Source organism: Cimex lectularius, unplaced genomic scaffold (genome assembly GCF_000648675.2).
Source record: "Cimex lectularius strain Harlan isolate CLEC.00 unplaced genomic scaffold, Clec_2.1 scaffold247, whole genome shotgun sequence".
Classification (NCBI taxonomy): Eukaryota; Metazoa; Arthropoda; class Insecta; order Hemiptera; family Cimicidae; genus Cimex; species Cimex lectularius.
Genome location: NW_019393016.1, coordinates 609130 through 623668, shown reverse-complemented (window position 1 = coordinate 623668; position 14539 = coordinate 609130). Strand labels below are relative to the sequence as shown.

At 31.8% G+C, this 14539-nt stretch overlaps 1 long non-coding RNA gene across 7 annotated transcripts in view; it reads left to right on the top strand.

The window, feature by feature from the left end:
- The window catches only part of LOC106669002, a 59452-nt gene extending 48743 nt beyond the window's left edge, over positions 1-10709 (top strand). For 6 of the 7 annotated variants that reach the window (XR_002910840.1, XR_001340850.2, XR_002910837.1 and 3 more), the window contains one exon: positions 10316-10709. This is a non-coding gene — a long non-coding RNA (uncharacterized LOC106669002). Of the gene's footprint in view, positions 1-515; positions 687-10315 lie in introns of those variants that run through there. The other variant, XR_002910836.1, reaches the window with a different exon arrangement.
- Positions 10710-14539: the final 3830 nt, after the last annotated feature.

Sequence of the window (14539 nt, the reverse complement as noted above, 5' to 3'; positions counted from 1 at the left end):
TAATCGCGTTTAATTAATTCATTTTAATTCACCCTATTCAATGGAGTTTTAAACACAATTTTTTTGCATCCAGTACATAAAGGGTTGAAAAAATGAAACTCTTTTGATAGAGCCGGAAAGAATAAGAATAGTAAGCAAAAAATGTTCGGAAACGATAACCTTGCACTTGCTTTGAACTATTTTTCGGTTTCTATTTATTTTTTAAATTATTTTTATTTGTATTTATTTTTAATGACCCTAACAATGTCAATTGATCAGAGACTATCTTAGATCGGGAGGGCTCCGAGGCACACACCGCGGGAGACCCGCCGCCGCGCCAACCAGAAGACACCCAAAGACTCAACCATTCTTTCCATAATTTTCTTTTCTTTCTATGTTTCTAATTATGGTAATCATACATGTTTGAGTCTTGAGCCTGACAATGAAAATTTGAAGCAAAAAATCCTTCGTGCGAATCCATGAAAACTGAGTAGTCAACTCCAGAACCGATTTTTAACGGTACGTTTCGTTTTGAGGGACAGGCGCGTTTCGCTGTCTTACGTCAATTCGGTTTTTGAGCAACTGTTTAACACGAACGGACCGGTGAAGAAGTATGCCGTTCGAGGGCCTGCTGAGGTTGTCGACCCCCGCGATAGCCGGCGGATCCCTCCACCAGGAGGTTGGCCATCTCTGGCACACTTCGAGGTGCAAAGGTCAGTGGTTCGCCGCCCCCCGGCGGTTGATTATCTCCGAATCAGTTTCAAGAGCAAATTTTCAAATTTTATCATTGTTGTACCTGGCTCCTGGACTGTCTCCGCAGCCCTCAATATTTCAGGGTTATTGAAAATCTGATGTAATTTGTAATATGCCGACTTGACCGTGAAGCTATCCGACTTTCTTTTGCTCTTAACACAGTTTCTCCGCTTCTTGCTAGGTCGCCGAACCCTGTGTTACTATTTTCTTTTTAATCAAGTTCGATCTAAAAGAATATTGATACAAAGTATTAAAATAATTAAGTTTTTATAGCTATAAATTTCTATCTATTGACATAAAACTTTTAACAACATATTTCTAATAATAAATAAACAAGATAATAATATGCAAGCATATTTTGTTAATGTATTATTTCAAATATTCCTAGGAGAGTGAGTTTATGAAGGCCCTATTTTTTAGTAAAATGAAAATTGTATCAAAACTGTTAGCTGTTATTAAGAAGATAATGAATGTTATAATCATCAACCAATTTTTGAATACGGGAATTATCATGCAATGAAATATTTTTTAATATATTTTATAGATTTGCTTACATAAATATGTATATATACAGTTTTATTTATTAGTGTCCATATTTTCTAAGGTGTGTTCCTTCCATAACTTTTTAAGTAGGTATACATTAAAATATAGAAAGATAAATACATACATATTTGGATGGATACATACTTAGATAGTGATAGATACATACTTAGATACATATGGGAGATAGAGAGAAAGAAAAAAGAAAGAGAGAAATAGAGAGAGAAGAAAGAAGAAAATAGAGATAAGTAATGAAAGAGTGAGTTAGAGTGAGGAGTAGGATTTGGTGGAATTAAAAAAAAGACAAGGAAAATCAGTCTTTTTATTTCACAAATGTCAATGTTTTTCTCAACATATAATTATGGAAGAAGAAGTTGTAAATTGCATTATTAATAAGTAGAGAGATTTGGTTTTAGTATTGATAGAGAGGATTCAAAGAAGGGAATCTGATAGAATGAGAACTATAAATAGAGGGAGAGTAATAAATAGGTACATAGTTATAGAAAGAGAAAGAGAGAGAGAAAATTTTTATTGCATGCAATTGTTAACTTACTGTTATTTTAATATATACTTATACAGTTGAATATTGAATAGATAATATTAAGATGAAATGAGAGAGAGCAAGGAAGAAACAGAACTAACAGCATTACAAGTTAGAAAAACAACAACAATACAAATATTAAAAGCCCTGTGTGGTGTAAAACAATAATTAAAAATACGCAATTCAATAAAAATGATATTTTTTCATAAAAGTAAATAATCCATATCCTGGTGGTCATAATTGACCTTATTAATTATTCCAGTTAATAATTCTTTCTTCTTCTCAACCCAAAACCTAAGAAAAAAAGAATAATTAATTGGAATAAAAGTAAATGTTTTGATGGGATAAGTGTATAATTTTGGAATAAAAATTATGTATTGCATTGTTAAACGTTTATATCGTTTTTTTGGTTTTTAATATCGGATCGAAAGAATTCCTCCAAATAAGAAAAAAGAAAATAGAAGAGAAATATTTAATATTTACATAGATGGATACATAGATACATAAATAGTTAGATAGATAGATAAATTGATAAAGAGAGAAAGAAAGAGAGAGGAAAAAGAGGGAGAGTGAGAAAGAGAGAGGAGCTACAAGGAACGAGTAAAACGTAAAGTATTATAAAATAATTTTAATATAAAACCTATAGAGCAACAACAAAACATCAATCATTTCAAAAGAAAGAAGCTTTATGCTTCAGTATGTTTCACCAATTCTTTTGTTTTATGTATTTACAGGAATTTATCCTTTTAGCTCAAGGCAATGTGTTATTACCAATATATAATATACTCCGTAGTTGACTTGCCTCAGTGTTAAATTTTATTCGAAAATTTATTGTGATATATGGCTACATTAATAACGATCTTTAATATTCAGTTGAGTTTCCGACCACTTCGAAAATTGAAATGGATTACATTTATATGTTTCATCACCCAAAATGACACAGCAGATAGTTATTGTTGTTTTAATCATATCGATTTTATATTGTCATTATTGGGAAGGAAAATCAGAGGGATGAAAAAAATCTATTGTTCAACCAAAGAGATTCTATCAAATTATCTTCCTACAGGCTTATCCTCCATTCTGCTGTTACCACTGCATGTTTTAAATAATAAAAGAAATTTACGTTATTTTGTTTCACAAGACGAAGATGAAACGCTTTCCTCTGGTTGTTGCGGAGGTTCATTGACCCAGTAAGCTACGATCAACTGAGGAAAGAACCTCAGAACCTGTCAATTCGCGTGCAAAACAATGGTATTGAACTTAAAGAACATTGATTGAATTAACAATGAAAATCTATGCTGTTACTGCAGAAATTTAGATTGAATACCTGTTTCGATTTTTATTATTGAATATTATCAAATTTCAGAGCATAGCAATTACGGTTTAATTTAACAAATCGTTACAGTTTATAGAAAGTTTAAGAATCTTATAAATAAGAGATATATGAAGAATAAAAATGACTATAAGCTAGGATAGGCAGGTCAAGTTTATAGGTACCTACCAAACAATAAAATTGATTATATTATTGACATTATTATATTATTATTATATATAATATTATTATATTATTATTGACAAGGAAGACATACAATGTAAAATGTAATACCTTTAAAAAATTAATAATGAAATATTTAACCTTTTAAGAGGGCTACTTTTGAAGAGTTCGATAGATAATTGACTGCAGGACTTTTTATAATATTTCTGAGTTATTATTGTTAATATATGACTGATATGCGTTGTTTACGCGACTGTGCTTGATCAATATTAGATATTAGCACTAGACTAGGTGTTACGGGTTTTACACCCATCATCATTACAGATCAACAATTTGTAATTATTTAGCAATGATGATGGCGAAACGTTTCTTGTCCAAAGCTTAAAACCGAAGTTTTTTGTAACATTTCGAACGTCAGATGGCGTTCCTGAAATGGCTGAAGGACTAGGGGGCATTTTTATGGAACAGCTCGGAAGGAGAATGGACGAGGTGAACGACCCCGGTTGCCTTGCCACCACTGATCCACTGCTCTAGTTTGGCATGACCACCTTCTCGCTCTGTTCTTCCCTTGTTTTCACTCGGAAATCGCATTCACACATTTGCGCCATTACGTTTCAGAAGGGAAATTGAAGAATGTCTTCAAATAGGATCCTTTTTTCTATTTATATCTGTGTACAGCAACGTGACACTTTCGCCTTAAGACCTTTGACCTCTTAGAACTCTTAATTTCCAATGAAACAAAAATTTCTATTTTTCTTTTATTTTATCTCCTAGACAAACACTATGTCAAATAGATTTATACATTGTTCATGTATTTTACTATTTATAAAATCTTAAATATCATTGTTGAGCTGAAGCGGTCACTTGATTGAAGAATAGTCAAACCAGCGATGATCCGTTTCACTGAAATCTATCAACGGTCTTGGTTAAGGATATTTTGAAGTTACTTAAGGCACTTCACAAGATAAGATATATTATTTTAGAAAAAAACTTAAACCGTGTTATTTATTTTATAAAAGATTATTCATTGATCGTGAGATGCGGTCTGGTGTGACGTAGGAAAAATATTTTCTTTATCGTGCCAACGTTTCGATCTTTATTGAGATCATCTTCAGGGCATTGGATTTATAAACATTGTTTAAATTTTACAAATACATGTAGGATTCAAAAAAAAAGAGTTCTTACAATTAAAAAAAAAAATTACAATAAAAAAAAATTTTTATTAAAAAAATGAATTTATACAATAATAGAAAAGTTTAGATTAAAAAAAGAATGAATTTATGCAATGCTAGGAAAAAATTAATCTACAAAAAAAAATTAATTTTTTTTTCTCGCGTTGTACAAATTCATTCTGTTTTTAAAATCTAAAATTTTCTATCATTATATACATCCATTTTTTTATCATTGTATAAACTCTTCTTTTTCACATCTTACATGTATTTGTAAAATTTAAACAATGTTTATAAATCCGAGGCCCTGAAGATGATGTCAATAAAGGTCGAAACGTAGGCACGATGAAGAAAACGTTTTTCTAAAACCTAAGTCACACCAGACCACATCTCACGATCTCCGAATAATCATTGTCTCATGGTCACTATCCACCACACATTTTTTAAAAGTATGAGTTAGAAAATTCAGTTTTTTAAAATTAAATTTGTTATCATGTAAATTTGGCTATTTAATTACATTGATACTTTGCTCATTACGTTTTGGGTTTTAATTACTTTTGGTCATTTTTTATCTGCATATTCAACTTGTGTTGGTTTAACAGAAGCGTTGTGGCTGTTTGTCATCTTAAGTGGTGGGTCTCTATAGTCTGAAGGAGCGAGGTCGGGTGTAGCTTTGACCGCCACGTCAAGGCTTTATGTTCTCGGGATGAAGTCAGCATCCCGGAATTCGAACCGAAAGTATTCCAATTTTTCTCCATAACACCGAAATTCTGGAATTGGTAGTTACCAATAAAAAATTATATAAAAAATGTATTACTAATAAACTTTGATAAGTCGAATATTTAAAATATTGATATGTAGTTTCGTCGTTTTCTATAAGTCTTAGCCTGTTAGAGACGTTTTGGCTTCTCGTCATATTCAGCTGTGGGTTTTGAAGAATATTCTTGGAGGCGCACCAATGGACAAGGTAAGACGCCGAAACCTCCTGTAACTCATCATCCCTTTTTGCAGAATATTTTATTATTGTTGATTTCCATAAAATAGTAAGAGTTAATTTGTGTCATGTTAAAATATGACAAAGCAATTGAAACATCAAAACAAATAGTGGAATTTGAAATGTGAGCTTATTTATAATCTGCACACTTAGATGTACAAAAATGAAACAAATAACAAGCGTCGTCCTAGACACAAATAAATCGTAAATCACGGACTAAATTGTTAAAAGGCAGTTTTACGCGAAAAAATAAAATACTTGAAAGGGGTGCCAACTAAGAAACGGACTGGCATAACAATTGTCCAATCGTTGACACAACAAAAACTCCTTCGGTTGTCACGGAAGGGTAAGAAAACAAATTTATTTCCTTCCTACCTTTTAAAGGGAAGTGTACAGACCGAAAGGCTCATAAATAAGTTTCGCCCGTCCGAAGAGGCATTCCTTCGCGCAAAATGGCAATATGCGACGCAATTTCGGCCTACTCGATGAGTCGCACGTCATTTGAATATTTAAGTGAGATGTTATGGCTAAAAAAAAAACACTTTTGAATCGACTTTTATGAGGGGTGCAAGGCCGTTTTTTTACAACTTTGTTACAGTTGTCCGTAAACAGTCGTTTTTTTATGCATACATTCCGCTAGGTAAGCCCCTTTTGACGCAACCGTTAAGGGCCGTTTTTCAACAACAAATATTCCTTTGAAAAAATCCGGCAAGTACCGTTATGAACTAGTACCGACAAAGTACTATAATAAATCACATTTAACCATTTCCGAATTTAAACTACGAAATATGATATACTTTGCGAGTGGAAGGCCGTATCCGTATTGGTTTTACGACGTGTTCAATTCTAAATGCACGTAACAAATAAATGTTCGTAATATTGCTTATAAAAATAGAGAAATTTAGCATGCTGTTTACACGACAACTAATTATCAACAAAATATCAAATGCAAATAAAAGTAACATTTTATTACATTATAATAAATATTAAGATACCATCGTAGATGTTGACACCATGTACAATTTTATGTTTTACAAGCAAGTTCTACAAAATTAATACACATAAATATAATATCAGTCAATATTTTTGGGTTTAAAATTGTAAAGCATATTTTACAAAGAAGAAAGAAATTAGAAAGGAAACAGTTCTTTACTCGAGCATACGATGAATATATCCCCTCCTCAAAACATTAATTGGTAATTTAAAAGGTTAACAAATATCTAGTCTCCTATCTATTCTCTATTTAGAAGCCCATTGTTTTAATTCACGATAAAATTACATATTGAGATAGCGTAAGATCGAACGTGTCATATGCATTAAGTAACAAAAAGATTATTTTGACATAATACTTTATAACTTACAGAATTCAGTTGTTCCGTAATGTAATATTGATGGAAGCAGATTTAATAACCTAAAAACTCATACCTTTATTATTATTGTTTTTTGAAAAAAAATTTTTTTTGTTTGCATGAAGAATTGTGAATGTTCTTCTGACAATTGCAAAACTGGTTATAACACAATTATTTACCTACTTATTACCCAGTAATAGTTTCCCAATAAATAAAACGGCTAATATTACTGCGTAAATTTTTGGTTATATTTTGTTTTTATTTGTATGTTAAAAATATATGTTTGAGGGTGTGTGAGGAAGAAAAAGGGAGAAGAAATTAAACAGACCGGTAGATAAAATGAGAGTTAAAAGAAAAGGAAAGAGAGAAAAAGAAAGAGGGAAAGAAAGATAGGTAGATAGATAGATGCATAATTAAATAGATGGTACACGGATAGAAAGAAGAGAGGGGGAGTGAGGAGGAAGAGAGAGAGACAGACAGAGAGAGAAAGAAAGAGACAGAGAAAGGAAAATGGAGATAGAGATAGATAGATAGATAGAGAGAGTGAGAGTGAGAGAGAGAGAGAGTGAGTGAGAAGGAGGGAAAAAGGTAAATAGATAAATAAATAAGAAAATATATATGGGGAGAAAAAGATAAAGAGAGGAAGAAAGCAAGGTAAATAGATAGATGGATTGATAAATAGATAGATAGATATAGAGGGAGATATAAGAAAGAGTTTGTCTGTGTCGTCTGTGTGTAAAAAGAGTGAGAGAGAGAGGATGAAAGAGAGGTAAATAGATAGATGAATAAATAATTGAATAGATAGATCGATAGATGTAGAGAAAGAGAGAGAGAGAGAGAGAGAGAGAGAGAGAGAGAGAGAGAGAGAGAGAGAGTGAGTGAGAGGGAGGGAAAAAAGGTAAATAGATAAATAAATAAGTAAATATATATAAAGAGAGTAAGATGAAGATAGGAATAAAGCAACGTCAATAGATAAATAGTAGAGTGCGAATGAAAAGAAAGAAAGAAAGATAGATAGATACATATAGAGAGAAATCGAAATTTTTCAGGTAGATTTGGTCACTTAATTAACTTGAAGGTTTTCTCTGAAGGCAATATTTTGTTCATTAAGTTTTCAGTTAAATCAGATTATTAAAAACATCGTACAGTCACTGTATTTAATTGCTTAAATAAATTTTTAAATCTAATGTACAATTTATTTTGTGGTCCTTAAAAGACTTTCTGGAATGTCCAGTGAGACAAGTAACGTAGTTCTTAACTCATCACCGACTTGTGTTTTCCTTCCTGTCTCTTTGTTTTGCACACAGGCTTGATATATGGTCCGAGACAGTACAGCGTGCCAAATCGCCCAACGTGAAAACTTAGAGGTGATTGACTTTCCGGCGAAAATTTTCTTCCGAGGTGGCTGAACTTTGGCGAAAAGGGCGAGAGCTGATTTACGATTGTCCGCCCGGCAGAAGGGAACACGGAAAGCAATTCGCCATATATCAGGGGGTGGCAGCATTTTACAAGACACAATGGAATATTTCGACGTTTCCCCCTTTTGCCCCGTGTGCCAAAAGTACCCTTGGTACTTTCGTACCTTAGAGGTCGCTTACCCCAGGAAGAGGGAAACTGCGGTCGACCGTGAAAGTTGCTGGGGTGCCATAGCAATTCTTTCATTTTGCACGTTTTGCGATAAAAAAGAGAATGTTTTTGCATAAACACTAAACCACTGATTTTTGCCAGATGTAAGATAAAGTAAGAGGACAAATCATTCAGCAGTCCCGGAGTATGCTGGATTTTGTTCAGATTGGTGATTTTTGATACCACATAAAAAGAAGGCTATTTGTAATTCGATTGGATAATGGTATATCCAGCTTTATTCGGCTTGAACATCAAACCCTGGTTCCAAACATTGTCGAACGCTTCCTGGAGATTCTATAATTCGAATCCTTTAATTGTTTATTTTTATGTACTAAATCGCTCATTGTGTTGCGATGGGTGAACCAGAAACGAGATTTAGGATTTGTTTGGTTAGTAAAGATCATCAGTCTTTTAAAATATTTTCCAAACGGGAAAAATTCTGATTAGTCGATAATTTTCAAAACTAACTTTATACCATGGTTTAAAGATTCTTATATTTTTAATTTCTTATTCTGTTTATTTTTACTTACCCTCTTTTCCATTATCTGCCTTGATTGGCTATCGTTGTTTGTTTATTTGTTATTTTCTTCCTTCTATCCATCTTCTCTATCTCTCTCTCCACCCTCTCCCTCTCACTCTATTTCTTTCATTGTCACAATAAGTCTCGTCCTCTCTTCTTTTCAATCTATATATCTTCTTATCTCTCTCTTTCACCCTGAATCTTTAGATATCAATGTCCCTTCTTCAGTCTTTATATCCCTAACTTTTCTCTATTTATGCGTCTATATATCTCAATCTCTATCTATTTATATCTATTTATTCCAATATCCAATAGATATTCCAAACATCCAACTACCTCTTCTTTCCTTCATCACTCCCTATTATCACCCTTCCCTCTGACTGTTTGTCTATCTGTCTGTCTGTCTGTCGGTCTGTCTCTCTGTCTCTCTCTCTCTCTCTCTCTCTCTCTCTCTCTCTCTCGCTCTCTCTCTCTCTCTTTTCTTTTTATCTTTCTCTCTCCCTCCTTTATCCTTCTTGTTTTTTCTTTTCTTCTCTCATATTTAGTCTTCAAGACTTTAACAATGAGAACGAGCAGTCTATTATCGAAAACTACCTAACTTTAAATCCTTCATCAGAAACTATTACATTTAACATTTCCCTATCTAGTTAAAACTAGTTTAAATATAATAAAAACTACCTCATTATTTAGTTTGGAGTAGGAATTGATTAGTTAATTTACATTTAATTATATTGAGATCTGCGAAGTGGTAAATCTTTATATGAACCATGATCTTCTTCATTTTCATGGGGTTTGGTATTTTGCTATCTTCTTCGTCTTATTTTCTCTACTTGGTTTACTTGTCTGTAAAATGAAAGTATGTATCCATTTTTAAAACAAATAAGCTTGATTGGAAGAGATCAAGATATTTATTTATCGTCTCGAGTAGTTTGTCAAATTTAGACATTTTTAAGATAGTTTTGTAAGTTTTATAAAGGTATAATAATTAATTAATCAATTATACAAGTACTTTTTTCATAATGAGAAATTATTATAGGCCTGTTGATGACCTTAAAATAGATCGAAAGCTTGGAAGTAACAACTGATTGCTTTTTCTTCTAGTTCATAACTTGATCCAGTGTGTTCGTGAGTGAAAAGTGATAGATATTTCTAATGCTCAAAATAAGATAATTATGTTCGCTCGTTTTTTGTGTATAGTTTCCAATTTTCATCAAACTGAAATTTTAAAAACCGTAACTCTTAAAACGATATTTACATAACATGATAATTGGAATTTCAGCTATTCTGATATTAATATTATATTTTCTAATTAAATCTAAAAAGCGGATTTCATAGTCGGTTTATTACAGGTTACATCGTTTTCCCAATGACAACCACATTCTTTGACTATTGCGAATGCAAGAGTTCGTAATAAAACGGTCTTCCTGTTCCCAGAAGGATGACCAGGACGTCCGGGATTATGATTTACTGTCTGGCCAAGGGTTGATGACACTGCTGAAAGGACGGTGGCAAAACAAAACCCACCCCAAGCCGAAGGTGAGAGCTTATGGATTTCCTGATGCCAAATTGGGTGGGCGTTATTTGATTTACAACGGAATAACGGATGATTTCGTCGATACAATAAAATTTACTACGTCTAAAAACCAAAAGTTCTCAAGCCTTGCTTAAAATACCTGAATAGACCACCCGTATTATAGTGGTTAACGGTATATTGTACTACTCAGTGCAATAAACAATCATACACGGTCATAAATTACAGTTTATGAACATAAATTCCAACAAAACTTATTGAAGTAAATATAAGACTACCGTGTAAATTTCTGATACTTCTAGGTTTCTCAAAATGTACTGATTGTTACGTCTATAAGTAATGAAACCACTACAAAAAAACAAAAAACAGTGATAGTGACTCTAGACAACGAGCGTGTACGAATGCCACATTATATGAGAATTGTGCTTGATCTAGTATTTACGTCAACTGTCCAGATTTTGGGAGGAAACAGGGCTGTTTTATATATTACATGGTAGAAATCTCCTTATGTGTATATTGGAAGTGAATGTATTTAATAGCGAGAGTGTTTAGTGTAAGAGGATGATGGTGGAATTTTGGCTATTCCACCGACTCTGGTCATATGAACAAAGGTGATGGAGGCATTTGCAGTTCAACAAAACCCTATTTAAATGAATTCTATGTTAATTGGAAGGAATTTATTTAAGAGTGAGAGAGTATGAGTATTTCTAACTTTCTAGATTAAAAACTTTGGAGCAAAAATACCCTAATATGTGAACAGCTTCTGGAGTCAAACTCCATATACTCAAATCTGTACATGCATGAATATATGTGGGCGAAGTTGATCTTAAACCAATCAATCCCCTATACTCGACATTTGCGAAAGGATTTTGAACTAACTTTGCAATTTTCTAAAACCCTTTGTTCCTTGCTTTGTGTTCTATATTTCAGGCAAATCATGATAAGTTTTTCTGGTGTTTCTTTTACTTTATATGCTTCCCAAAATGGCGTGCTGAACATATCGAACCTATATAAGAAGGATTTATACAATGCATGTCCTGTTCTCAAATGTCCCTCAACAATTATTTTCTGCTATTTTACTAAATTTCTTTTCGTGGCGAACGATTTAGTTTTCTTCTTACCAGACAGAGAGAAAAAATCACTTTAATGCTATTCCTCGTTCCTTCCTAATCTTTGTCCAGTTTTTATAAAAATAATAATAATTGTATATTTTTAAATTTTACTACCTTGAAAAAAGAAATTGGTAATTTATGAGTAATGGCGACGTAATGTGAAAATTTGATGGCTGCCATGGAAATAGGGAAATTATTTCCTCCCAGATGGCCACTATTAAGGTAATTAAAAAATAACTAATTTGGTTAGATTAAAGCGTAACTTTACTTTTATTCATTTCCATTCAATTTAGTTATATTTACTTGTACTTTTTATTTGCACTTATAATTTAATCTAAAAAAGTGATCAGTTAATGTTTAAAGGGCCAACATCGCATTTACAAAGTTTTTATAACTACTACTACTCTTATTTAATTTGCAAGAGTGTTATTACATAATTTTACTATATTATGCTCATGTCATTTGATTTGAAACTGTCATTTTTTATATTGTTTCAATTTTGGGCTAAGACAAGCAGGCATATAAATCGATGGGTTTAAGTTAAAATTTTATAAAAATACCATTTTCGTTTTGTTAATTTCTAACAGTTAAAATGTAAATTATTTTGTGTGATATTCAAAACAAACAAAAAAAGTTTTTAGTTTCTATTAAAAATTACTGGAGTTTAGATTACTTAAATATATTATATAAGTTATGTCAAGTGCTGCTCATAAAGGCTTGAATTTTATTTAAATCTCAACGTGTCTAAAATGATCAAGGTGCAAAAATAAACAAACGTGAGAATATCGATATAATTTTATATACAAACAACTCATAAATTTCTACCCAACCATGCCTTGTGTACAGCATGAATATTACACCAAATTTTAAAATCTGTAAAATTGATGTTAAGGATAGTAAATAATTATTTGACCCTATATAAATTTGTTTAGAATAATTTATTAATTTCCAGAAATTTTAAATAAGTTTGATATGTGATTGATGTGTTAGCAGATATCATTTTCGTTGGGTTATTTGATTATATTTTGTTGTATGTTATGTGAAGTAATGCCGTTTCTTAGTAGTAAGTTTGCTTTTAAAAGTTTTTATAACGAATTAATTAAATGATTTATGCTGTTTTTTATTGTTTAACTAGAAACAACCAAATGAAAATCAATATTTTTTTTACAAAACACATGAATTTGTTCCTCCACTTTCAATGTCTTGCAATGCAACATTTTGATTTCACTCCTGTTCAAAATAGTATTAAAATATTAGTAGTCATATTATTAGTTATTTTTGTCAATTCAATGCTTCGATTATTATTAAATAATAATAGTGCCTAATTTAAAGCAACCTGGGTAATTTATGAAGTATCAAAGTTTCTGTGGTATCATCTAGCGGAAACTGTTTTAGGTATTTTATATCTGATCGGTTGGTGTTTTTTTTATTAGAAAAACGAAAGTGCCAAAATGACACATGGGCCATCCAGTGTCAATTGAAATTCGCCACCTGTCTTTCAAGGAGCTGGATGCCCGCGAATTTTAAAATTAAAAGTGACAATTCCCCCGGTGAAACCGAGATCGACCCCAAGGGAGGAAATCCCCACGAGTTTCTATGCCTGACTCAACTCAATCAAAAAAGAAAAACATAAATAAACAGATCAGAGAACAAAGGAAAATTTGAAATGCACGACAACGTCTGGGTATGAATATTGAAGTTGGCACTTTTCGATTTCCATATTAAAATATGGCACATATGTTGAGATTGCTAAGCGTTTATTGTTTGCAATAAATAAAAGAAAAAATATTGTTTTATTTTTAATAGAAAGCAAAATGATATACTTATTTACTTTAACATTATCAATGGTAAAAAATAATTGCCCCAAATTGCTACACTTTTTGCACTCGAAAATTTTTTTTCTAAGTACAAATTCAAAAATATAATTCCTTACTCAACTCTTTAATTTATTATTCAGAAATCGTGAGATGCGGTCTGGTGTGATGTAGATTTCAGAAAACATTTTCTTTATCGTGCCAACGTTTCGATCTTTATTGAGATCATCTTCAGGGCTCAAAGTGTTTGTCTTCTGTGTAATTGTGCCATTCTTGGATGTCGTGTTGAGAGTCAGTCTTTAAATGCTTGTAATTGGCGTCCTCGTTCTGATAAGTATCACAGTAATAAATGAACTATAAAGAATTACTTTCTCCATCTATGTATTTTTCCTCAAACCTCTTCTATATGTTTTTTTAAAATGTTATATTTTATAGTGGAATTTCTTGCCAGTTTATTTTAATAAAACAAAATGTCTGGAACAATCAAAACAAAAGTGTACAATAACAAATATGTAAAAATAGACGATTTGCACTTGTGGTCAAACAACTTTAAAATCATTTTTTCATATTATGATCAATTATAAAGCCTTGGGTTATGCCGGGGTTAGAACAAAAAACCGCTAACGTGGCTAACAAGAATTGGACGCCATAACCACAAGACCAAGGCGGTTTTCTATAATTCTTGAATATAATATTTTAGCCGAAGTCACTAAATTAATATAAAGAAGGAAACCCTTATATTTCATAATAATAAAATAAGTTAGGAGCATAAAAAAACAAACAAATGTGCGTCATTATTTCTTAGTGGTTGTAAGTTATTCGTATTCCTGTATATTTTTTACAGTTATATCGCAAAAAACTTTCTTATTTATATTTATGAAGTAACTCCCGTTTTATTTTAAGTATAATAATAAGTATTTAAGTTTGATTTCATGTAAATGTTTTGCTGAGTGATGAACTTATAGATCAGCCCTCAACTATTCAAACTAATAAAAAGCATGCAAAAGGACGAAAAATAAGACACGATCGTATAAATAGGCTTGGCTAAATAAAATGTCAATAAATCAAATGAAGATTGGTTTTTGATTTGACAGGCATGATGAAGGATAGGTCGGA